Source organism: Schistocerca cancellata, chromosome 8, assembly GCF_023864275.1.
Source record: "Schistocerca cancellata isolate TAMUIC-IGC-003103 chromosome 8, iqSchCanc2.1, whole genome shotgun sequence".
NCBI lineage: Eukaryota > Metazoa > Arthropoda > Insecta > Orthoptera > Acrididae > Schistocerca > Schistocerca cancellata.
The window spans coordinates 328684104-328711201 of NC_064633.1; the positions used below are offsets into that span (position 1 = coordinate 328684104).

The window sequence follows — 27098 nt, forward strand, 5'->3', positions numbered from 1 at the left end:
CCTGTATGCCACCTCGATCGGTCAAAGATATGTAATTTCTCTGTAAGGAGCCAGCGAGAATCACGAAAATCTTATTCAAAAACCTCAGAAATTGTTCTTGAACAACCTTTGAAATTTTGTCACTCGAATCAGGTTCACTATGTGTATCCCACAGGATTCGAATCAGCTATTCTAGGGAAAGCATGGAACCTACAGTCATTACAAAAAATTGGTATTACAACTGTCACCATTTGCAGCACAAGAAAGGAAACAGGATGTGCTCCACCACATTTCGCAGAACTTATATCTTTTTCCAGTCTTCGATCATTACAGCACGCTACCTCAACGACAATAAGAGTAATAATATGTACAGTAATAGTTTATAAGAGCTGTTGTGTATTTTTATGCCGCAAAGAGCCGCAGTGTCTGAAGTTCCGGAATACAGGTTTTCCCACATTGTACAATGTAAGATAAGAAAAAAGACTACTCTCCACCAGGAAATAATGCGAATGGGACGATAGTCGGTAGATATGTCGTACAAGTTGCGGGGATTCAAATAATAATGAATGAAATGATGTTAGTGGCCCTCAGCTACGTACCCTCCGACTCAGAGTTAAAATATTAAAAGTTTGGCTGGTTTCGTTGTCTAGGGGCTGGGGTACGTAGTTGCCGCATTACAGGCAAAATACTGCTGAGTCTACAGTACGAGGTGCATTCAAGTTCTAAGGCCTCCGATTTTTTTTCTCCGGACTGGAAAGAGATAGAAACATGCGCATTGCTTTAAAATGAGGCCGCGTTCATTGTCAATACGTCCCAGAGATAGCAGCACCGTATGGCAGATGGAATTTTACCGCCAGCGGCGAGAATGAGACCTGTTTTAAATACTTAAAATGGCGACGTTTTCCTTACTTGAACAGCGTACAATCATTCGTTTTCTGAATTTGCGTGGTGTGAAACCAATTAAAATTCATCGACAGTTGAAGGAGACATGTGGTGATGGAGTTATGGATGTGTCGAAAGTGCGTTTGTGGGTGCGACAGTTTAATGAAGGCAGAACATCGTGTGATAACAAACCGAAACAACCTCGGGCTCGCACAAGCCGGTCTGACGACATGATCGAGAAAGTGGAGAGAATTGTGTTGGGGGATCGGCGAATGACTGTTGAACAGATCGCCTCCATAGTTGGCATTTCTGTGGGTTCTGTGCACACAATCCTGCATGACGACCTGGAAATGCGAAAAGTGTCATCCAGATGGGTGCCACGAATGCTGACGGACGACCATACGGCTGCCCGTGTGGCATGTTGCCAAGCAATGTTGACGCGCAACGACAGCATGAATGGCACTTTCTTTTCGTCGGTTGTGACAGTGGATGAGATGAGACGTGGATGAGACAGCGAGGGCGTAATCCTTACCCATTGCGTTCCTACGAAAATGTTTTGAAGAACAAATTCCTTCCTGCACTGCAACAAAAACGTCCGGGAAGGGTTGCGCGTGTCCTGTTTCAGCAAGACAACGCACCCGCACATCGAGCTAACGTTACGCAACAGTTACTTCGTGATAACAACTTTGAAGTGATTCCTCATGCTCCCTACTCACCTGACCTGGCTCCTAGTGACTTTTGGCTTTTTCCAACAATGAAAGACACTCTCTGTGGCCGCACATTCACCAGTCGTGCTGCTATTGCCTCAGCGATTTTCCAGTGGTCAAAACAGACTCCTAAAGAAGCCTTCGCCGCTGCCATGGAATCATGGAGTCAGCGTTGTGAAAAATGTGTACGTCTGCTGGGCGATTACGTCGAGAAGTAACGCCAGTTTGTTCGAGTTTGGGTGAGTAGTTAATTAGAAACAAATCGGAGGCCTTAGAACTTGAATGCACCTCGTATATGATAAGAATACACACATGAATCGAATGGTCGAAGGTTTCTATCACTCGGCAATTGCGAATTATGAAAGTAACATCTAAATTTATAAACGAAAGATTGCAATTAAATAAAATCTGCAGGTACTATCTTAAAGACTTTAAATGATGAGTACGATAGTAGAAGTACTTTTGAGAATGCGGTATATTTCTGCAAAACACTTTTTGGTATCGATGGTCCAGCAATTAAATAAAATATAAGTTGAATAACAGGGAAACAGTAGATTCCTACTGCACTTAATTAGTTATGAACAACAACATAGCTCGCGAAATATTCACTTCTGAACGCACTCTACGCCTTCATTGTAGAAGCCACGGAAATCTCACAAGCGCACAAGTCAGCACTATGACATATTTCTATCTGCCACGACCATGCGCAAACCACTCGACACTCTCCCGCGACTGTGCGTCCGTCGCGCCGTCGCGTGCAGCACTTCCCGCGTCCCGTGCGCCTGTCCCTAGCGCCACAGCGTTCAGGCTACCCGTGTCCTCTCCAGAAACGATGCTCCTCCCCAACCTCTACGCGTCTCTCTTAGTAACGAGCGCTGTGATTGGCTAGAGCGCCCCCTCCATGTCTCAAAGCCAATGTATCCACACAAACATAATGAAAAACATTCGAAATACTGGATTTACATTTAAATAACTTGAAATTAAATAAATATTTCTACGGCTGGACCATAAACACGCTCTAAAACACATTATTAGATACATAAACAAAAATCAGATAAACATATGTCAAAGGAATAGAACAAAAGGTACGCCAGTAGCGTAATGTCTTTGTGCTTTCTAAAACAAAGTAAATATTTAACCAGTTTCTTTATGAATAGTATACAGGGTGTTACAAAAAGGTACGGCCAAACTTTCAGGAAACATTCCTCACACACAAAAACAGAAAAAATGTTATGTGGACATGTGTCCGGAAACGCTTACTTTCCATGTTAGAGCACATTTTATTACTTCTCTTCAAATCACATTAATCATGGAATGGAAACACACAGCAACAGAACGTACCAGCGTGACTTCAAACACTTTGTTACAGGAAATGTTTAAAATGTCCTCCGTTAGCGAGGATACATGCATCCACCCTCCGTCGCATAGAATCCCTGATGCAGCCCTAGAGAATGGCGTATTGTATCACAGCCGTCCACAATACGAGCACGAAGAGTCTCTACATTTGGTACCGGGGTTACGTAGACAAGAGCTTTCAAATGCCCCTATAAACGAAAGTCAAGGGGGTTGAGGTCATGAGAGCGTGGAGGCCATGGAATTGGTCCGCCTCTACCAATCCATCGGTCACCGAATCTGTTGTTGAGAAGCGTACGAACACTTCGACTGAAATGTGCAGGAGCTCCATCGTGCATGAACCACATGTTGTGTCGTACTTGTAAAAGCACAGGTAGAGTATCCCGTATGAAATCATGATAACGTGCTCCATTGAGCGTAGGTGGACGAAACTAAAATGAGCTCTAACATGGAAATTAAGCGTTTCCGGACACATGACCACATAACATCTTTTCTTTATTTGTGTGTGAGGAATGTTCCTGAAAGTTTGGCCGTACCTTTTTGTAACACCGTGTATATCAGATACAGGGAGTCCGGAAAAGGGCTCCCTGATTTCAAAATTAAATATCTCGAAAACAAAGATCGATAGAGGAATGCAGTAAACGGTATGTTTACAAACAATCACATCACAATGTTTTCAAAATGTTCACCATTGGCACTACAGAGGTGGCGCAAACGAAGAATGAAATTCGCCATCACATCTCGTAGTGTCTCAACCGAAATGGATTCACATGCCACAGAGATCGCCGATTCAAGCTCGTCCAGCGTGGCGGGATGCTTCGGGTAGACAATGTCTTTCACTGTGCCCCACAAAAAAAAAAGTCACAGGGAGTCAAATCCGGCGAATATGGAGGCCAATCCATGCCTGCGCCAGTAAATTTGGGATATTCCAAAGCAATGACTCGATTCCCGAAGTATTCCTCAAGAAAGTGAAACACTTGTTCGGTCCGATGTGGTCGGGCTCCATCTTGCATAAACCATTCAGTACCTGGTCGATCCTCTAACGCTTGCTGTGTGGCGACAAAGTGTTCCAAAATTTCAACGTAACGTGCACCAGTGATCGTTTCTCGAATGAAAAAAGGGCCAATAATGCCTTTGTTGCATACTGCAGCCCACACAGTAACTTTAGGAGAATACAGGGGTTTCGCTTCACACCAATACGGCTTTTCGGAACCCCAAAATCGCCAGTTCTGCTTATTCACGTATCCATTCAGGTGGAAGTGTGCTTCATCTGTAAACTAGATGCAGCCAACATCAAATCCTTCACTATCAATCATTGTGAGCATCTGTTTAGCAAAGGCAACCCTTTGTTGCACAGCTCGTACGGGTATGGCCTGGTGCGTTTGAATTTTGAATGGAAACATGTGTAGGCTCTTTCTCAGTATTTTCTGCGTGCTGGAACGCTTCAAACCAGTCTCAGATGCAATTCTACGGACGGATGACATTGGATTTCGCTGAATAATTCCAGAAACTGTGGCGATATTTTCAGGCGTAACTGCGGTTTGCTTGCGACCAACATGCCCCACTAGTTCATCAGTTACGCTGCCTGTTCGTTGAAATTTTGCGAAGAGCGTATGAATGGTTTTCGCATCGGGTCCTTTTGGAACATTAAGTCGTGCTTGAAAACTTCGCCTTGTTGCCGTAGGACTCTCTTCTAACCTGTGGTACTCTAGCACCAGAAAAACGCGTTGTTCAATGGAGTACATGGTTTTAATCTCTTCCTTCGGTACGCTAACCTCCTTTCACGTTTCAATAGTGGAATTGATCGCTCTGGGCTTCGGATCACTATTTATACTAGGCATTACGTATAGCGATTACAGCGCTATCTGTTTGCAGCTTTTGTAACTATTATTTCAAACTGCTGTATAAACTTCTTACAGCTTTCACAATCAACATACCTTTTACTGCATTCCTCTATCGATCTTTGTTTTCGAGGTATTTAATTTTGAAATCAGGGAGTCCTTTTCTGGACACCCTGTATAAACAAAAACATAGATGAATAAATATATTTATAAGCATGCTTCTATCGTTTTCTTTTTCTCTCTCTCTCTCTCTCTCTCGTGTAACTGTGGAGTTCTTATGGCCTGATGCGATTGATAGTAATCGGCCACTTTGACTTCCAACAACTCGTTTACTATTCAAGTTTCATGCCTGAAATTTATACCAATTTATGTTTACCCTAATAGCTTGCTAAAGACACGTCGATCGACGAAGTCGGATGAAGCGTTAAATTTTGAAAATTCGTTGCTGGGTATTACTTGTATAATTTACCGTCAGACACTAAACTTTCAACCAATAAAGATATTGAAAATCTGATTACACCATCAGAATAGTCGTTCAAACAATGGTAATGTAAATGTTTCTTTTTGAGGTATCATGATTCATCTGGCTACTATTAATTTCTATACGAACGGTGAAATGTCTGCCATTAAGGTTTCACAAAGTCCGCCATCTTTGGCACTCCCGGCATAGACATCTCCTTCATCGACACAAAGCACTGTCCTCGTCACAGAGGAATTCCCAGCCACGCGGCTGGGCCATGCGCTGGGGCTACCCCTCTCGTCCGGCTAACGTTCGGCAGCATGTGTTTGCTGCCGGGTCCCGGCTGGCCGAGCGGCCCGTGCGGCCGCCTCAACTCCGAACATAAAATATTTCCAGGGTGCCACAACTCGCCCGGTACCTCACACTGTACAGACAAATCAATGATTAAAATTTCAGAAAAATTGGATAATACGTTCAACAGAAAGAGCTTTACAAATTGAGCAAATAATAACGCGTTGTTCCCTCTCTGGCCCTTATGCAAGTAGTTATTCAGCTTGGAATTGATTGATAGAGTTGCTGGATATCCTCCTGGGAGATAGCGTACCAGATTCTTGTTTAATTGTCACGTTAGATCGTCAAAATCCCGGGATGGTTAGAGAGCCTTGCTCATAATGCACCAAACGTTCTCATTGGGGAGGAATCAGGCGAACTTGCTGGCCAAATCAACGTTTGTCAAATGCGAAGACAAGCAGCAGAAACTCTTGCCGGCGGGTATTAATTTTCTGAAACCTTGCTGGTCATCAGGGCTCAGCTCGAAGCAGAACTCATCACTGAAGACAATTTTACTCCATTCAATCAGATTACAGGCCGAAGAAGTGTCTAGAGACGCTCCGAACACTAGTGGCATACAAAGCTGACTATCGCCCGCCATACTGTCCGACCATTTTCTACGCTTCGTTTTGGTGCATTCATGGTAGGCCATCCTGGGGTAACATATATGCCAACCCACACACGGCTACAGTTTCTTCTGTTTGTCTTCGTTCATGACAAAAGCCTACAGTGGCCAACAAGGTCGCCGGATCTCTCCCCAATTGAAGACACTTTAAGCATTAGGGGCAGGGCCCTTTGACCATCTCGGGATTTTGATGATCTAATGCGCCAGTTGGACAGAATTTGGCACGATGTCCCTCAGGAGGACATCCAATAACTCTGTCAACCAGTACTAACCCAAATAACTGCTTGCATGATGGCCAGAGTTGGACCAACGCGTTATTGACTTGCTCAATTTGTGAAGGTCTTTCTCTACAACATATCAAATGTTCTGAAATTGTGATCATTTATTCGTGTGTACATGTACGTCATATCTATCGATTTCCGTTCCATTCGGATAATTCCTTAGTGGTGCATTGTTTTCTTTCGTCACAGAATGTATTAGCGCCTTGAACTAAACCTAGTTGTCTATATTCTTGGAGAATTTTTTCAATCACCATTAAGCCACATATCGCCTATTAATGCTGACGATATCATCAGGGAACAGTAAACCACCAAAACTGTTTCTTACATGCTCTCTCTCTTTCCAAGCATTTATCCCGAATTGCGGGGTCTGCTGGGTAATCAGATCTTAATTTTAAGGGGTGGCCAGAGATGTTCTTCCTGTCGCCACCCCGTACCCCCCAGGAAGGAATTAGTGTACCCCAACTGTCTGTGTCTAGTGTAATCCATGGAATAGTGCGAATGTGTTCATATGTCTGCGAGCCGTGTAACTGAGGCGGATCGTGGGGAACAGCCCGGTATTCACCTAGTGGGATGTGGAAAACCGCCTAAAAACCACATCCAGGCTGGCCAGCACACCGGCCCTAGTCGTTAATCCGCCGGGCGGATTCGATCCGGGGCCGGCGCGCCTACCCGAGTCCAGGAAGCAGCGTGTTAGCGCTCTCGGCTACCCTGGTGGGTCGCTTCTCACATGCTACAGTTTTATAAAGATCCAATCGTTACTATGCTGGATATACACAGACATCATGCAAATTTAAAAACAGAAAAACAGTTTTAGCAGAAAAGAAGAGGGAGTGAAATTTGAAAAGTTGTGAGCCTTAAGGGCTAAATAAAGCAAGCAGCAGCAGCAGCTCCTCTGCAGTATGTTCTCTGTAACACAGAGCGATGCGAATCCGTGATCCTAAAGCATAGTGGAGCACATGAAAAATACGAGCCGTGCAACGAACTTTTGACGTCACACTAGTCGGCATGTCTGCCACACTTCGCGATCACTCCACTCCGTGGAGGGCCCTTGTGGAGCCAATATACAAATGAAAAGCTATCCACTAAAGGTCTTAACTTGGTTATTTGCTGTCGAGAGCTTGCATTCATTTAGACCAGCAGTGAATAATTAGTAAAACCCGTCTGAAATAGTTACTTTGTCCCCACCAGAGACTGCTCGTGGTACACGTGAGACCTGCTGTGACGTACGCGAAGCATTTCGGCTTACTGAGCTTATTTATGTTTGAAAACTCTAACTACCTCTTTACAACTCCTGATGATCTCCGCAGTCTTAGGAGACGAAATGTTAGTCACAGAAATCTTCCCAGACTAAAATCACCAATAACATGAATATTAGCAGTGAAAGCTTGCCTCGGATGATCTAGTACTTTATGATTTTGCTGTACAAATAGAAATATCCTATTTATTTCTAACCAGGTGACCATTGCACGGTCATCAAATGCAATTAAACGAACTGAAAACTGCTGAAACTAGGAAGTCCTACAATTTTTGACAGTACAGTTGAGCATTATAGAGCTGCATACAGACACTACTGTGTACTGCAGATACACTCCTGGAAAAGGAAAAAAAAGTACACATTGACACCGGTGTGTCAGACCCACCATACTTGTTCCGGACACTGCGAGAGGGCTGTACAAGCAATGATCACACGCACGGCACAGCGGACACACCAGGAACCGCGGTGTTGGCCGTCGAATGGCGCTAGCTGCGCAGCATTTGTGCACCGCCGCCGTCAGTGTCAGCCAGTTTGCCGTGGCATACGGAGCTCCATCGCAGTCTTTAACACTGGTAGCATGCCGCGACAGCGTGGACGTGAACCGTATGTGCAGTTGACGGACTTTGAGCGAGGGCGTATAGTGGGCATGCGGGAGGCCGGGTGGACGTACCGCCGAATTGCTCAACACTTGGGGCGTGAGGTCTCCACAGTACATCGATGTTGTCGCCAGTGGTCGGCGGAAGGTGCACGTGCCCGTCGACCTGGGACCGGACCGCAGCGACGCACGGATGCACGCCAAGACCGTAGGATCCTACGCAGTGCCGTAGGGGACCCCACCGCCACTTCCCAGCAAATTAGGGACACTGTTGCTCCTGGGGTATCGGCGAGGACCATTCGCAACCGTCTCCATGAAGCTGGGCTACGGTCCCGCACACCGTTAGGCCGTCTTCCGCTCACGCCCCAACATCGTGCAGCCCGCCTCCAGTGGTGTCGCGACAGGCGTGAATGGAGGGACGAATGGAGACGTGTCTTCTTCAGCGATGAGAGCCGCTTCTGCCTTGGTGCCAATGATGGTCGTATGCGTGTTTGGCGCCGTGCAGGTGAGCGCCACAATCAGGACTGCATACGACCGAGGCACACAGGGCCAACACCCGGCAACATGGTGTGGGGAGCGATCTCCTACACTGGCCGTACACCACTGGTGATCGTCGAGGGGACACTGAATAGTGCACGGTACATCCAAACCGTCATCGAACCCATCGTTCTACCATTCCTAGACCGGCAAGGGAACTTGCTATTCCAACAGGACAATGCACGTCCGCATGTATCCCGTGCCACCCAACGTGCTCTAGAAGGTGTAAGTCAACTACCCTGGCCAGCAAGATCTCCGGATCTGTCCCCCATTGAGCATGTTTGGGACTGGATGAAGCGTCGTCTCACGCGGTCTGCACGTCCAGCACGAACGCTGGTCCAACTGAGGCGCCAGGTGGAAATGGCATGGCAAGCCGTTCCACAGGACTACATCCAGCATCTCTACGATCGTCTCCATGGGAGAATAGCAGCCTGCATTGCTGCGAAAGGTAGATATACACTGTACTAGTGCCGACATTGTGCGTGCTCTGTTGCCTGTGTCTATGTGCCTGTGGTTCTGTCAGTGTGATCATGTGATGTATCTGACCCCAGGAATGTGTCAATAAAGTTTCCCCTTCCTGGGACAATGAATTCACGGTGTTCTTATTTCAATTTCCAGGAGTGTAGATTCAGGTAAACAGAAAACTATTCAATAGGTTGGAAGACGCTACAATACATCCTTATGTTACATATTTTCGACATAATGTCGCTTGGAACAGCGACCAACAAACTTTACAAGTAATGTAGTTTTAGTTTTTAGTCGTAGTTTTTTTAGTTTGCTTATTGACTACCACTTTCGGTACACCGTACCATCCTGAAGCCATTCCATCATCAAAAATTTCGGTTCACAGGACAAAAATGGAAGAGAAATTTATAAAATACGCTGAACAGTCACACTAATGTGGCCACCTCCCAAAAACATAAATACCCACCTTTTGCAGCGCGGGCTTCTGCGAGAAGTGCACGAAGAGAGTCAGAGAGGTTCTGGAAGGTACCGACAGGGATCTCGAGCCAAGCCGACTCCAGTGACTTGACGAGCGGCATTAGGTTTCTCGATTGAGGATCCATTACGCCAACAGTTCGGTGGTGGTGGTTCCACAGATTCTCGATTAGGTTTTGATCCGAGGAGTTTGGCAGTCAGGGGGTACGGTGAGCCATCTTCATGCTCTTCGAACCATGCATTTACAATGCGAGTTGTGTGACGCGTTGCATTGTTCTGCTGGTAGATGCCGTCATGCCAAGGAGAAACTAACTTCATGTAGGGGTGGAATGGTCCCCAAGGATAGATGCTTACTTGTGTTGAACCATTATGCTAGTGCCACGAAAATATTCTCCAAACCACAAAGCTCTTGGATCCTTCCGACGATTGTTTCAGGGTATTTCGCGCCGTACAAATCACCGGCAATCTGTCCAACGGAGCATAAGACGTGATTCATCTAAAAAGGCCACGTGCCGCCACTCACTGGACGTCCAGCTCCGATATTGGCGTACAAATTCCAGCACTCATCGCCGATCAACAGCAGTCAGCATGTTTTTTTTTTTATTCATTTATTTTCAATGAAGATCACTCTGTTAAAAGGAACATGTAGATCATTTCATGGTACAGTATGTGCAATTCGGTTCGTCAATCAGGCACCTGCTGCAGAGGCCCATACGCAACAACGTTCACTGAACGATCGTTGAGGACTCAGTGTTGGTAGTTGCTTGCTTCATCTAGGCGGTATACTCCTCATCAGTTGCACATCCATTCGCCCGTACACATCTCCGCAGCCGTCGTCCACCTCTGTTAAGTATGACCCGTTTTGCACCACAGTTTCCTCGATGCTGACTTTGGACAACGTCATTTTGCCATGCACGGCATATTTTAACCACGACGCAACACGAACAGTTTACAAACTTAGCCATTTCTGAAATGCTTCCCCTCTTTGCCCGAAAGTCAATGATCAGGCCCTTTTTGACGACAGATAAATTGTTCCATTTCCGCCTTACGACAACGAGAGCACTCTTTTCCATATCTAACCGACATGCTTTATATACCCTCCTCTGCTAGTGCTGCTACAAGCCGTCTGTGAGTGGTTATTGCATGTTGACATGGAACATAAACAGCCGTCACATTAATGTGACTGGACAACGAATTTTATTGTATGACAGGAAATGTATGGTACATGGTGTAACCTTAAAAATAAGTATGTAATCCTTTACCTCTGGAACGCAGTCGTCATGTTTTACAAGTGTTTGTGTCAAATACTGAAAGTAAAGAGGAATTTCGGGCTTTAAAGTGATATAAACTGCGGACAGCGAAGTTACACATACAGCACCGACTGTTCAGAGCGTAATAATTGGGTTGAAGTACCACAAAAAGACAATATCCACAGCACGGTGCGCTTGTATGAATTAGTTTGTGGACCTTCGTGGTCGTCTAATATCAAATCCCACTGATGCAGCCTTTTACAACTGCATGTTACCTATGAAGAGTGGTTATCGGGGCCGTGGTTGGCTATAAGCTACGACATGCCCTGAAGAAGGCGCGATGCAGCACCGCGGTAACCCCGGCATATAAGTTGCCACTGCTTGCGTCCACGTGCAAACTGGAGATGAGGCCAAAGATCGTCAGCTGGCGGTTGCACGAGTTAAGGGCAATGTACGATTCCACTCGCTTTGACCCACGGCGTCCTCCATGACGCAATTAGTTTACGCTACGAAGGATGTAAATGTCCTGTTATTAAATGTTATCTGTGTTTGTCTTAGTTTCTCCTTATAATCTATAATGTTTGTAAACATAACGCATAACTGAAATCGTTGATAGAGAATCAAGTAGAGTTTATTTAATATTACGTTCCACAATGCTCTTTATCGGTTGAAAGAGCGTTGTGCAACCTAGTAGTGTTTTTTTTTTAATATTAATTACTACACAAGGCTGCTGTACAACTGCACCACAACGGAGTGGAATAAATTTTAAGTATGGTTTATAGTTACACTTTTTACACATATACTTGGCTGTTCATGACTCAATTGAAAACGATTTCTAAGTGTATGGGTAAAATTAGCCAGGAACGTAAGTGTATTGTTCTACTACTTGTCGAGTTGGAGTCGACTACACTCGTTAGTACATCTCTATGACATATTTTTATTTAATTTCTTCCTGTATTTTGCTTCTAGATGGGAAATTTATTCTCGTTGTTGGTTTTCAGTTTCGTGCTTCGTTATTTTCACTTACAGAGCTATGTTTTTGGCATCAATGCATGTGTTTCAGTATATAGGTCTCAATAAACTTGCGATATTGCCGCTCACGGTTCGGTTTGGCGTTTTCGGTACCACTGTCATCGTTTGAGCTATATGGGTCAAGGGGAAAATACGATTACAATTTAGAGATTTTTGTATTTTACCGTTCCGTATCTCAGTCGGTAAAAATAAAATCCGTATAGGAACACTTTTTTGTCCGTCTGTTAGTCTCTCCGACTGTTCGAAACGCTTTTCCTGAGGAACGAGTAGACGTTTTGTCACGTTTTAAGGTCTACGATCACTTGGTGATGCAAAAAAGCGAAGCTTCTAAATCAGAGCAGTGAAAAGATACTGTCATTTGTGTCACATATTTTGATACTCGCAAACTCTCTCGTTAAAACCTGTAGCGTACTTCCCCTTAACGTAGAATCATGAAATTTGGCTAGAAGAAAGGTTTTACGATTCAAGTAAGAGAAATAAATAAGAAAATTGTTAATTTGTAACTATGTCACACGAAAAAATTTTCTTTGGTTTTTTATTATCCGACTTATGACTTGAAATTAAACATTCCTGAAAGTCTTGGAATCCCTGGGACCGATGTCTTATCAATGTCAGTGTCGATAACAGACAAAAAATCGTCGACGCCATCGATTCCCGGAGCGGATGAGCTATCTTTAGAGATGATTAAGTTTGTAAAGAACCATCAGTGTGCGACTACTCCTCACATCTGCCCAAATTATTTCGTGAGGGGAGTGTCTGGTATCGATGTCTTCGTTTGAGCTACATAGATTGATAAATTTTACGATTTCAATTTTGTATTTTCTGTGTATTTTCGTTCCGTTTACTCCAGATGAATTTTATCATCCTATTTTTCGGTGTCTTGGTTAATGTGGAAAGATCATATTTCCATTAACCTGTCCTTTTAAATTTTTACTCGCCCAAAACTCCTCATTCCCGCTGTTGTCCAGTTAATTTCACTGACTTTACTAACTGAAATATTCTTATTTTTTTTAAACTGTTGTTGTCGTCGCCGTCTTGAAGAATGTAATCGGCCTGTTATTAAATGTTATATCTGTTTGTCTTAGCAACTAACATAGCCTGGTAACTAAGGCAAATGATCATCTTTACGCGTAATATAAAGTCATTGGTCAGAGCAGTCTGATGGAATCGCACGTTACTCTACTCCTGGTTGCAGAGTAATACGTAACCACAATGCGCCACTGTTCCCTCTGAATGCTCGATTTCTTTTCAATAAAAGAAAATAATTTTGTGCCTTTCAGATGAAGCTATTATTATAACGATACTTGCCTGAATTAAAGCTTCATATTGAGATTGATGTTTTGTAGTGACATGAACCGTATACAAAAGGTACATCTAAACTTGCCTAAATAGACTTGCTATTTTGCCTTTAATATTTTATTACAGTCGGGTCTATTGTGTCACTGAATTTCTTAGTTTCATATTTTACGCTAATTTTATTTTTAGATATATTTTACAATATCACTCCTTTCAGGCGATAGAAAATTAGACTTCGTTCATAGGGGGCACTCTTATCTCTGCTGCCAGTAATTTATATTTATTTAAAGCTCAAAATTGTCCTTTACTTTTAACATTTGACGCATCTATTCGGGAAGCATGACAACTGCGTGCCAAGGTTAAGGGGCTACCTGCACATTTTATGTTAGCTGCCATTCAATGAATTATTATTATTATTATTATTATTATTGTTGTTGTTGTTGTTATTCACGTATGGTTCCAATAGGACCACACGAGGTACACTCAATCAATGTCGCTTTTGATGGTTGGCCTCACTTTGTGTCCAAATTTGTTTCATCCTTTCAGAACGAAGTCTCATTCTTTCATCAGACCATGGTGATCCAATCCGTTTTGTAATTTCCCCCTGACCAACTTTCCAGTCAAATATCTTTTGTTGGAATGTTTTTTTAACTGTAACGTCTGCCTAAGTTTTACCGGCTACGTTAAGATCTTTCTTAATTGCAGCAGTCCACTTAATTGGCTCGGTATTGGCCTTACTTCTGTTTTCGTAGAATTTTACTATTTGATTTATCAACCTAACGGGTGCCACTCTTTTAATGTGCCAATAAAATTTAAGTCTTCGTTTTCTCATGTCAACATGTGGGTCTGTGTGTTCTGCTATTTCCTTATTACTTCTGCGCCTATAAGTTTCTCCATCAGTAATTTTGGGGCCAATATTTTCCTAATAATCTTTCTCTCGTTCTTTTGAATTTCTTCAATATCACTCTTTCTATTTAAAATTAAAGCTTCTGCTCCACAAAGACTTTCAGTTTTGATTACAGTGCTGTAATGCCTAAGTTTACTGAATTGAGACAGTGGCTTTTTATTATAAATATTTTGTGTTAATCTGAATGCAGTTGCCATTTTTTGACAGCGAACTTCGTTTTCAGTTTTTCCCAGACCGTTTCCTTGTACGGTGTCCCCCAAGTAATTAAATTGAAGAACCCTTTTCATTTTTTCGCTTGTTAGAATTGGTTTTTTTTTAGCAGTGTCAAATTTTGGTATAACGTTTTCTGGATTGAAGTGTTTTTGAGGTTCAAGTTTTACTTTTATTCGCGTTAAATAATGGTCAGAATTAATATTAGCTCCTTTCCTAACTTGGAAATTTAAAACGTCTTTGTAGTTAGGGTGTGAAATTTCTACATGATCGACTTGAAATTCCCCAATAAATGTACCGGGTGCCCGCCAAATTTTTTGTTCAGAAGGGTTCTTTTTAAAATGTGTAGACACGATTTTTAGGTTGGAATTTTTACTCGTTTCAACGAGTCTATGGCAAGTAGGTTTGTCCCTTTATGCGCAGATTATCCACCCACCATTTACTAATATTTTTTCTCTTTACTTAAATGAGAATCAAAATTACCCATTAATATTTTAATATGGTTTGAGGGAATTTTCGACATGATGCTTTCTAACTTTTCAAATAGTTCAAATAGCTCTGAGCACTATGGGACTTAACATCTGAGGTCATCAGTCCCCTAGACTTAGAACTAATTAAACCTAACTAACCTAAGGACATCACACACATCCATGCCTGGGGCAGGATACGAACCTTCGACCGTAGCAGCAGCGCGGTTCCGGACTGAAGCGCCTAGAACCGCTCGCCCACACCGGCCGGCTCTAACTTTTCCAAAGTTTCATTAACTTCTTCAGGTTTTTTGCAGATATCTTCATTCAGTGGCATAAGGGCATTAATTAAAGTGTATATCTTATTTTCACATTTAAGAGAAATGGTCATTAATCCATTATTAATAGATTTTACCTCCGTTATTGAATTTAAAATATTTTTGGAAACTGCAAAAGCAACTCCCGGATGTGATTTATTATTAAGTAGTTTTATCAGTTTTGCTTTTTTTAAAAAAAAAAAACAAAAAAATGTTTAAATAAGTGTGAAATCTTATGGGACTTAACTGCTAAGGTCATCAGTCCTTAAGCTTACACACTACTTAACCTAAATTATCCCAAGGACAAACACACACGCCCATACCCGAGGGAGGTCTCGAACCTCCGCCGGAACCAGCCACACAGTCCATGACTGTAGCGCCTTAGACCGTTTGGCTAATCCCGCGTGGCTTAAAAAGACAATGATTGCCGAAATCCATGGTGTTATTGCCTGTCATTCGTGTGTCTTGAAGTGCCAAAATTTGATTCTGCTGTTCTTTTAACATATCTCCCAATTTATGCAGTTCACCTGGTTGCAAAAGTGTTTGTATGTTAATTGTTGCGAAAAATGTATTTGTTTTGGTTTTAAGTTGGCAAAGGCTCCGACTTCCTCTGTTGAATCACTTTACGTGTTAACCTGGCCGCCGCTGAATCCGAAAGATCAGTTGCGCCAGTAATAGTGGCGGTGGGTTGATCACCTTGGGTAATATTGTGCTTATTAAAATGCTCCATGATGACTGTACCTGGAATCAGGTGGGGTTGAACAGACTCACTGAGTGAACTCAGAGTGTTAAGACTGGAAGGGTTAGTTCCAGAATATAAATTTCAGGCGCACCATCGGTGAACCGTCGCTGACCACTTTGCAGCTTGCTACATGACAGACACAAAGTGGATTTGGTTTTGTTTAGCCTTGATCCAGGACTGCTTACACTGTATTTGCAGCTGTCCAACATACACTCCTGGAAATTGAAATAAGAACACCGTGAATTCATTGTCCCAGGAAGGGGAAACTTTATTGACACATTCCTGGGGTCAGATACATCACATGATCACACTGACAGAACCACAGGCACATAGACACAGGCAACAGAGCATGCACAATGTCGGCACTAGTACAGCGTATATCCACCTTTCGCAGCAATGCAGGCTGCTATTCTCCCATGGAGACGATCGTAGAGATGCTGGATGTAGTCCTGTGGAACGGCTTGCCATGCCATTTCCACCTGGCGCCTTAGTTGGACCAGCGTTCGTGCTGGACGTGCAGACCGCGTGAGACGACGCTTCATCCAGTCCCAAACATGCTCAATGGGGGACAGATCCGGAGATCTTGCTGGCCAGGGTAGTTGACTTACACCTTCTAGAGCACGTTGGGTGGCACGGGATACATGCGGACGTGCATTGTCCTGTTGGAACAGCAAGTTCCCTTGCCGGTCTAGGAATGGTAGAACGATGGGTTCGATGACGGTTTGGATGTACCGTGCACTATTCAGTGTCCCCTCGACGATCACCAGTGGTGTACGGCCAGTGTAGGAGATCGCTCCCGACACCATGATGCCGGGTGTTGGCCCTGTGTGCCTCGGTCGTACGCAGTCCTGATTGTAGCGCTCACCTGCACGGCGCCAAACACGCATACGGCCATCATTGGCACGAAGACAGAAGCGACTCTCATCGCTGAAGACGACACGTCTCCATTCGTCCCTCCATTCACGCCTGTCGCGACACCACTGGAGGCGGGCTGCACGATGTTGGGGCGTGAGCGGAAGACGGCCTAACGGTGTGCGGGACCGTAGCCCAGCTTCATGGAGACGGTTGCGAATGGTCCTCGCCGATACCCCAGGAGCAACAGTGTCCCTAATTTGCTGGGAAGTGGCGGTGCGGTCCCCTACGGCACTGCGTAGGATCCTACGGTCTTGGCGTGCATCCGTGCGTCGCTGCGGTCCGGTCCCAGGTCGACGGGCACGTGCACCTTCCGCCGACCACTGGCGACAACATCGATGTACTGTGGAGACCTCACGCCCCACGTGTTGAGCAATTCGGCGGTACGTCCACCCGGCCTCCCGCATGCCCACTATACGCCCTCGCTCAAAGTCCGTCAACTGCACATACGGTTCACGTCCACGCTGTCGCGGCATGCTACCAGTGTTAAAGACTGCGATGGAGCTCCGTATGCCACGGCAAACTGGCTGACACTGACGGCGGCGGTGCACAAATGCTGCGCAGCTAGCGCCATTCGACGGCCAACACCGCGGTTCCTGGTGTGTCCGCTGTGCCGTGCGTGTGATCATTGCTTGTACAGCCCTCTCGCAGTGTCCGGAGCAAGTATGGTGGGTCTGACACACCGGTGTCAATGTGTTCTTTTTTCCATTTCCAGGAGTGTATCTGATGGGACGTTCACTAAACGCCACCTGTGACCCGTCAAGCACCATAGACAAAGTTGACTTCTTAGACTTCTAGTTACAAAATCTTGGAGCCTGGACACAGAATAAAATATTTTGTTACTTTCTTTTCCATTGTTGTACTGACTATGTACTGAATGTTTTCGTCATAGGATGGTTTGAGAATGATACTGTGTGCCGAAACTATTATCGAGCAGGGAGAATAAAAAATAAATGCGACTTGAGACTAAAGCATATATTGTTGCTAACAGCATAATATTCCGCTTATTAGATGGTACACTCACGCTTCGTTCATATGTCTCATTGGTGCTATACACAGACGGTCTATTGAATTAACGGTACTTACCTATAGCACATATGACCAGAGGAGATAGATGACAATTGAAGTTGGCTTGTCACAGGTGCTTTGCGTCTCTGCCAGGTCCAATCATGTAACATGTTACTGTTTACGTTTCTATAGTAACGCCTCATTGCTGCCTCAGAGCGAGTCAAAGTTTCCTTCAGTTTTAGTTTTGGCGGACAGTTGTACTAAACAGCTGAAAGCTGTCATCTATTATGTGTCTCCTCTCTCTGCGTGGAGCACTGGAGCGTGCAGCACATTCTTTCGCATTGATTTCGACAGCGACGCGTCGTAGCGTGGACTCCAAGAGGTCCAGAAAACGTCGGGGAGCCTTCCTCGTACGCGACCTTTCAACCACCTCCCACAACACTGCTTGGAGCTGGGTCAGCTGTGCATTCTCGTTCGGTGGAATCCCAGATGTGCTCGCTAGGGTAAACCTGTGGGCTCAAGCAATTACTGCCGCATCCGTGAGCGCTCTTTTCAAATCATTCCAATGCACTTTGCGATCGATGGGGCAGAAAGAAGAAAGGTCAGAAGATAAAGTTTTAATGTCCTGTCGACAACGAGGTCACTAGAGACGGAGCACAATCTTGGACCGGGAAAAAAATAAGGAAGGAAACACCCCTCGTCCTTTTCACAAAACATACCCGTCATTTGCAATGAGCAATTTAAGAAACCACAGACGGGTGTATGAACTACACTCCTCACAAATGCGAGTCCATTATGTTATCACCACGCCACTTCACTCTCTAAAATAGATTTGCCACACATCATGCCTTGCTATATGATGCCCAACTTCAACTTCTTTTAAACCAATGGCTCGTCAATCATTGTCAGAGTGCATAAAGTGATCTGTACACCATAACAACAATATGACTTAATGTATTGTAGATTGAAAATTCAGGTTCATACTAAGATTACTGCGAAAATTAGTACGGTATCTCACGACAGGGAGTCCCTCGGAGAGTGCCAGATAAGTTTGAAACCAAAGAAAAATATTTATTACAACTAAACAGTCTTGATACGAGGATAAGACAGCTGAAAACATAACAAAGTGATAACTACTACAACGCTGTCAAAACAATACAAATGGAATACAACATCAAACGATAGCATTTCATGCACGAAATATCAAAATATAATCAGATTTGGTCAAGGCGAAAAGTGTTAAAAGCTGCTCATGCTTTTATGCTGGTATTTAATGGAGTCACATTAATTTAAAAACGTTTGGGAAACTAGGTCTCTAATTAGACGTATTTTGATCTATATCTTGATAGAAATAGTTACGTTGGGGCTTGGTGCTGATCCCACAGTGGTGGGGGACTCGGCCGCCTGTTGTTCAGGAGAAGGAGCCAATTCCTCTCCAGAATATAAGTTGTTGAGCTCATGATGGCTGGAATTCTTTGGTGAGCCATTAATGAAACATTCCTGTCTACAATAGCCATTTATTCATTTTAGTACGGACACAGGATTGCAGCAGGCAGGAGGATGTTGTCCGTCTATGAAGTTGGCGTTGTCCACCGTGGCAAAGTCTGGGATTGCAACAGCCATTGTGACAGCGAACATACCAGCAGCGACGGGCAGTGGTGTCATCAAAGCTGCTCCCGAAGTGTGTCAGACATTGACTGTAGCTGTCTGTCTAAGTCGTGGTCACTGAGTATCGCACTAGGATAGATGGTGTTCAAAACGTAACATCCAGCTGGACAAAGTCGAAGGTGTATGCCCTGATTAGGCAGTGATCAGTGACAATAGAAGCCTTCAGGTACTGGTATACATCAATGGAAAGATTGTGCCCCCCGCAGCCCAGGCTCAAACATGCGATTCGGGAGGACGACGGTTCAATCCCGTCTCCGCCCATCCTGATTTAGGTTTACCGTGATTTCCCTAAATCGCTTCAGGCAAATGCCGGGATGGTTCCTTTGAAAGGGCACGGCCGATTTCCTTCCCCATCCTTCCCTCACCCGAGCTTGCGCTCCGTCTCTAATGACCTCGTTGTCGACGGGACGTTAAACACTAATCTCCTCCTCCTCTCCAAACATGCGACTTACTGAGGAAGTGGCAGCCAAAAGAAGGTAGTCACCCAGAGGGAGACCAAGTGGTGTGAAGACCCCAAGTTGTCTGCATACGGTTCCCAGCCCAGAAAGTTGCCTGCTGCTATTGGAGGGAAACTCCATAATAGATGACTGGATACGTAACCGCTCCACCTAGTTCTGCATTAGTCTCCACCCTGAGGTCAGAAGCTGATGGAGACAGTGGTGGTTGGCATCATATATATAAACTGATAGGGTCAATTATGTACTGTACAGAGAGCATCAGTGAGCATCTAAGAACATCTGAGAGTAAGGGTCTAACTTTGGGTGTCGTATCTATGAAGTCAGCTGCAAGATACAACAGACCCTCGCAGCAGGGTGTCCCCATTGGGTGGCGATGATTTCATTCATACTTCTTTAGTTTGTTTAGTCAGTTCTGGAAGGAGCCTTGCTGGAGCTATAATACTGTCCAGCTCCGCCATTCAGAGGTCGTGGCTAGCTTCCTTCTGCTTCGTCAAATTCCTGAACAAGCGCTCTTGCGTTCTGAATATATCTTCTTGTGAAACGGAGTCGGAGCTTGAGACTGACGTTCGCTTCCCTTTATGTGACGTCGTTTTTCCGAGGTTTGCATCAACAGTTCATCGCATCTGATGGTGTAATTGTGCAACAATTACAAATAATCTAAAACAAAGAGGTGCAGTGCTTACATATCATGGGTTTGAGGGAACTGGCCCACAAATATGGCGCTAGCAAAATATACAGCATGATCTGATAGCAACTGTCAGCAAGTATCAGAAACATGAGTCATTATTTCTAAAACGAAAATCGAAAGTGAAAATTGAATCAACCACATCATGACTTTCTTTATGTACCTGTTGCCTGCATTCATCTGCTGGAAAGCAGCAGTGCGGGGATGGCTGATAGCGGCTATGTCGTCGTTCTTCAGCCTTTAATTAATCCAATTAAAATAAATCAAAAGATGAAACTTCCTGGCAGATTAAAACTGTCTGCCCGACCGAGACTCGAACTCGGGACCTTTGCCTTTCGCGGGCAAGCGCTCTACCAACTGAGCTACCGAAGCACGACTCACGCCCGGTCTCACAGCTTTACTTCTGCCAGTATCTCGTCTCCTACCTTCCAAACTTTACAGAAGCTCTCCTGCGAACCTTGCAGAACTAGCACTCCTGAAAGAAAGGATATAGCGGAGACGTGGCTTAGCCACAGCCTGGGGGATGTTTCCAGAATGAGATTTTCACTCTGCAGCGAAGTGTGCGCTGATATGAAACTTCCTGGCAGATTAAAACTGTGTGCCCGACCGAGACTCGAACTCGGGACCTTTGCCTTTCGCGGGCAAGCGCTCTACCAACTGAGCTACCGAAGCACGACTCACGCCCGGTCTCACAGCTTTACTTCTGCCAGTATCTCATTCTAAATCAAAAGATATTTACTGGTAGGAATAAAATTATGATTGAGCTTGAGCAGTTATGTATGTTGTCTTCGAAATCTGTAAGGACGATGATGCTGTGGGCTCCTAGAAATACTTTCTAGATCACAAACTTTGATGCTGATTGATTTTGACAGGAAGTAATATGACAAAGGATGTGGAATGAATAATGTGGAAGGTCTAAAGACGTGATGTAGGTTGTAGGAGCTGAGTGCAAATGCAGTTATGTAAGGGAAGCAGGGCTGAAGCCTTCTCTGGAAGAGGAAGAGTATATTGTAGTTGAAAAGATGAGCAAACCCGAGCAATAGTAAAGAAGGCTGAGTGGAGACACCTCTGCATTAAGCTTGGATAGCCGATGGGAAACTGTGAAGCATCTTTGAGTCCAGTAAAATATTCTTAAAGTTGAATCATTTATTCACTGTGCTGTGTTTGCAGTTCGTTGCTCTCCCACACCAACCTTGGTTGTTGCTTCATTAAACTGTTGGTTATATTTAGCTGGTGTCTGACCAGCCAGCTCGGCATTTGCACGCCCAGGAGAATGTTTTACCTACCTTAGGACCACAAGGGTTTACAGCGAGCAGGCACAGTCAATGCCCAGCATAAAGTGATCTTCCAATGGCTGCTGGAGTGCCCTCAGTCCCACTCCGAATTCAACGACGAGCTTTGATGACACATCAGCGATGTACCTGGTGATTGTAGTTGTGTGGATGGTTGATATCCTCCCTTCTGGCCTGATAGGTTTCAGCACCCGGAAGTGCCTGAGGTTTGAGCAGGAAATGGACCTCAAGATGCCCCATTGCTGGGTTCAACGCTGAATCTCAGTGCTGGCAACATTCTTTGATGTGGTGTTGTTGGAAGACAGTCAGTTTCTCCAATAGTAGATGGTAGGTGGCGAGTAGCGTGAAGCTCATCATCTCGAGTGAACCTTCGGTTGATTTATAAACTGTGCTGGAGCATCTGGGACGTACATGCATTACAGCACCTTGATCACAGACTCAAGTACCATTACTGTGAATGCCATAAATCCCGTTTATCAACTGAAAGGAGCTGGTAAATGGGAGTATTTAAAGGGAGCTAGGACGAGACTATGGCATGAGGCTCATTTCGTAATGAGACCGAGACTCGAACTCGGGACCTGTGCCTTTCACGGGGAAGTGCTCTACCAACTGAGCTACCCAAGCACGACTCACGCCCTCTCCTGCACATTCAGTTAACAGGCTGTTAACTGCTCCATCAGGTCCTCAATACACATTTTTGTGTAAGAAATAGAGTTTGTTGCACCACGTCTTACCCCTCGAACGAGCATGCCAATTTTCATAACACGAGCAGATCCGTGGCGTACTTTGTAAACATGTAAAGAATACCAGAATGAGATTTTCACTCTGCAGCGGAGTGGGCGCTGATATGAAACTTCCTGGCAGATAAAAACTGTGTGCCGGACTGAGACTCGAACTCGGGACCTTTGGCTATAGCGGGCAAGTGCTCTACCATCTGAGCTACCCAAGCACGGCTCACGCCCCGTCCTCACAGCTCTACTTCTGCCAGTACCTCGTCTCCCACCTGCCAAACTCTACAGAAGCTCTCCTGCAGTAGAGGGCGTGAGTCGTGCTTGGGTAGCTCAGTTGGTAGAGCACTTCCCCGTGAAAGGCACAGCTCCCGAGTTCGAGTCTCGGTCTGACACACAGTTTTAATTTGCCAGGAAGTTTCATGTAAAGAATAGCTGTATTTATGTTATCAAGGTAAAACTGTAAGAGCAAAATCATAGTCTATTTTTAATTTATGAAACAGTCATAAAATAAGCACATTAGCACTTTTTAATTTAACAATAATGTAATAAAATTTCAGTATATCACTCTTTGGCCACGGACAGGTGTTACTCCACAGTAATGACCCACTCGAAGCTTAAACAGCGCAACTGCATCAAATCCCAAGTAACCACTTATTCGATTTCTCATTAACTCACAGACAACTGACTCATTGAGGGATTGTGCCGCTAGCTCTTACTTGTGGGTCATTTTCTTACAGGGATCGTAAATTTTTTCTGACGTACCTCGCTCTTTTTCGTATTAATGCTGCTCACTCGGAGACCACAAAGAGTTATCTAAAGTAATAACAAAGGAATAGGTATGGTTCGCCATTATGAAACAATAATGGAACGGTGCAGAACAATTTTGTTCGTGTTTGCGCACTTTATACACAGGCGAATCCGCTCGAGGGTTAAGAGCTAACAAATATACACTACTGGCCATTAAAATTGCTACACCAAGAAGAAATGGAGATGATAAATGGCTTATCATTGGGCAAATATACACTCCTGGAAATGGAAAAAAGAACACATTGACACCGGTGTGTCAGACCCACCATACTTGCTCCGGACACTGCGAGAGGGCTGTACAAGCAATGATCACACGCACGGCACAGCGGACACACCAGGAACCGCGGTGTTGGCCGTCGAATGGCGCTAGCTGCGCAGCATTTGTGCACCGCCGCCGTCAGTGTCAGCCAGTTTGCCGTGGCATACGGATCTCCATCGCAGTCTTTAACACTGGTAGCATGCCGCGACAGCGTGGACGTGAACCGTATGTGCAGTTGACGGACTTTGAGCGAGGGCGTATAGTGGGCATGCGGGAGGCCGGGTGGACGTACCGCCGAATTGCTCAACACGTGGGGCGTGAGGTCTCCACAGTACATCGATGTTGTCGCCAGTGGTCGGCGGAAGGTGCACGTGCCCGTCGACCTGGGACCGGACCGCAGCGACGCACGGATGCACGCCAAGACCGTAGGATCCTACGCAGTGCCGTAGGGGACCGCACCGCCACTTCCCAGCAAATTAGGGACACTGTTGCTCCTGGGGTATCGGCGAGGACCATTCGCAACCGCCTCCATGAAGCTGGGCTACGGTCCCGCACACCGTTAGGCCGTCTTCCGCTCACGCCCCAACATCGTGCAGCCCGCCTCCAGTGGTGTCGCGACAGGCGTGAATGGAGGGACGAATGGAGACGTGTCGTCTTCAGCGATGAGAGTCGCTTCTGCCTTGGTGTCAATGATGGTCGTATGCGTGTTTGGCGCCGTGCAGGTGAGCGCCACAATCAGGACTGCATACGACCGAGGCACACAGGGCCAACACCCGGCATCATGGTGTGGGGAGTGATCTCCTACACTGGCCGTACACCACTGGTGATCGTCGAGGGGACACTGAATAGTGCACGGTACATCCAAACCGTCATCGAACCCATCGTTCTACCATTCCTAGACCGGCAAGGGAACTTGCTGTTCCAACAGGACAATGCACGTCCGCATGTATCCCGTGCCACCCAACGTGCTCTAGAAGGTGTAAGTCAACTACCCTGGCCAGCAAGATCTCCGGATCTGTCCCCCATTGAGCATGTTTGGGACTGGATGAAGCGTCGTCTCACGCGGTCTGCACGTCCAGCACGAACGCTGGTCCAACTGAGGCGCCAGGTGGAAATGGCATGGCAAGCCGTTCCACAGGACTACATCCAGCATCTCTACGATCGTCTCCATGGGAGAATAGCAGCCTGCATTGCTGCGAAAGGTGGATATACACTGTACTAGTGCCGACATTGTGCATGCTCTGTTGCCTGTGTCTATGTGCCTGTGGTTCTGTCAGTGTGATCATGTGATGTATCTGACCCCAGGAATGTGTCAATAAAGTTTCCCCTTCCTGGGACAATGAATTCACGGTGTTCTTATTTCAATTTCCAGGAGTGTATTACACTAGAACTGACATGTGATTACATTTTCACGCAATTTGGGTGCATAGATCCTGAGAAATCAGTACCCAGAACAACCACCTCTGGCCGTAATAACGTCCTTGATACGCCTGGGCATTGAGTCAAACAGAGCTTGGATGGCGTGCACAGGTACAGCTGCCCATGAAGCTTCAACACGATACCACAGTTCAACAAGGGTAGTGACTGGCGTTTTGTGACAAGCCAGTTGCTCGGTCACCATTGACCAGACGTTTTCAGTTGGTGAGAGATCTGGAGAATGTACTGGCCTGGGCAGCAGTCGAACATTTTCTGTATCCAGAAAAGCCCGTACAGGACCTGCAACATGCGGTCGTGCTTATCCTGCTGAAATGTAGGCTTTCGCAGGGACCGAATGAAGGGTAGAGCCACGGGTCGTAACACATCTGAAATGTAACGTCCACTGTTCAAAGTGCCGTCAATGCGAACAAGAGGTGACAGAGACGTGTAACCAATGGCACCCCGTACCATCACGCCGGGTGATACGCCAGTATAGCGATGACGAATACACGCTTACAATGTGCGTTCACCGCAATGTCGCCAAACATGGATGCGACCATCATGATGCTGTAAACAGAATCTGGATTCACCGGAAAAAATGACGTTTTGCCATTCGTGCACCCAGGTTCGTCGTTGAGTACACCATGGCAGGCGCTCCTGTCTGTGATGTAGCGTCAAGGGTAACCGCAGCCATGGTCTCCGAGCTGATAGTCCATGCTGCTGCAAACGTCGTCGAACTGTTCGTGCAGATGGTTGTTGTCTTGCAAACGTCCCCATCTGTTGACTCAGGGATCGAGACGTGGCTGCACGATCCGTTACAGCCATGCGGATAAGATGCCTGTCATCTCGACTGCTAGTGATAAGAGGCCGTTGGGATCCAGCACGGCGTTGCGTATTACCCTCCTGAACCCGCCGATTCCATATTCTGCTAACAGTCATTGGATCTCGACCAACGCGAGCAGCAACGTCGCGATACGATAAACCGCAATCGTGATAGGCTACAATCCGACCTTTATCAAAGTCGGAAACGTGATGGTACGCATTTCTCCTCCTTATACGAGGCATTAAAACAACGTTTCACCAGGCAACGCCGGTCAACTGCTGTTTGTGTATGAAAAATCGGTTGGAAACTTTCCTCATGTCAGCACGTTGTAAGTGTCGCCACCGGCACCAACCTTGTGTGAATGCTCTGAAAAGCTAATCATTTGCATATTACAGCACCTTCTTCCTGTCGGTTAAATTTCGCGCCTGTATCACGTCATCTTCGTGGTGTAGCAGTTTTAATGGCCAGTAGTGTACTTGTCACACTTCCCTTAGTTTTCTGTCGCAGTTCTCTTTCTGTTGAATCTGTATTCTTATTCGGTGGACAGTGTCGTAATGTGTCGAATGAATGAACCATTTGCAGCACACTGGTACGCTTTCTGCTTCAACCTGTCTCTCATTCTCTTACTTAACTCGATACTGTCTGTGGCAAGGCGAATGAGTTTTAATAAAAAGTTCTGATTTCCTACTCCTTACTATTCTGTGCCATGATAACAGTCTGGAAAGGGACGTGGTTGAAATTAGCACGATCAAGTATATGAACTACTTGGAGATGGAAGGAAGGAGGGACGACTTGACAAAGGAATGGCAGCAGCCAGGACACTCATGGATGGAGGCTACAATGGAGTGTTGGGATTTGATTTGCGGGAGAGTAGGACTGATGTAGTTTTGCGTTTGAGGATATGTGGGAACTTCATCAGCTCCTACATGATAATGGTAAGGGAAGGTAAAGGGATATGGAAATCGAGATGAAATGAATTATGTTCGAGGATTTGGAGACAATGGCAAAACCTGGGAAAGAAGGAGATCCACCCA

At 45.4% G+C, this 27098-nt stretch overlaps 2 protein-coding genes and 2 non-coding genes across 5 annotated transcripts in view; 1 reads left to right on the plus strand and 3 right to left on the minus strand.

Moving 5' to 3' along the window:
* Positions 1-27098, minus strand: part of LOC126095545 (uncharacterized) — a 471749-nt gene that overhangs the window by 348605 nt on the left and 96046 nt on the right. The gene's annotated exons all lie outside the window — the stretch shown is intronic.
* The window catches only part of LOC126094843 (15-hydroxyprostaglandin dehydrogenase [NAD(+)]-like), a 152539-nt gene that overhangs the window by 75126 nt on the left and 50315 nt on the right, over positions 1-27098 (plus strand). The window lies entirely within an intron of this gene.
* Trnas-cga (transfer RNA serine (anticodon CGA)) lies at positions 21035-21109 on the minus strand. Its single transcript has one exon. It is a non-coding gene; the product is annotated as a tRNA-Ser (tRNA).
* Positions 21335-21409, minus strand: Trnas-cga (transfer RNA serine (anticodon CGA)). Its single transcript has one exon. It is a non-coding gene; the product is annotated as a tRNA-Ser (tRNA).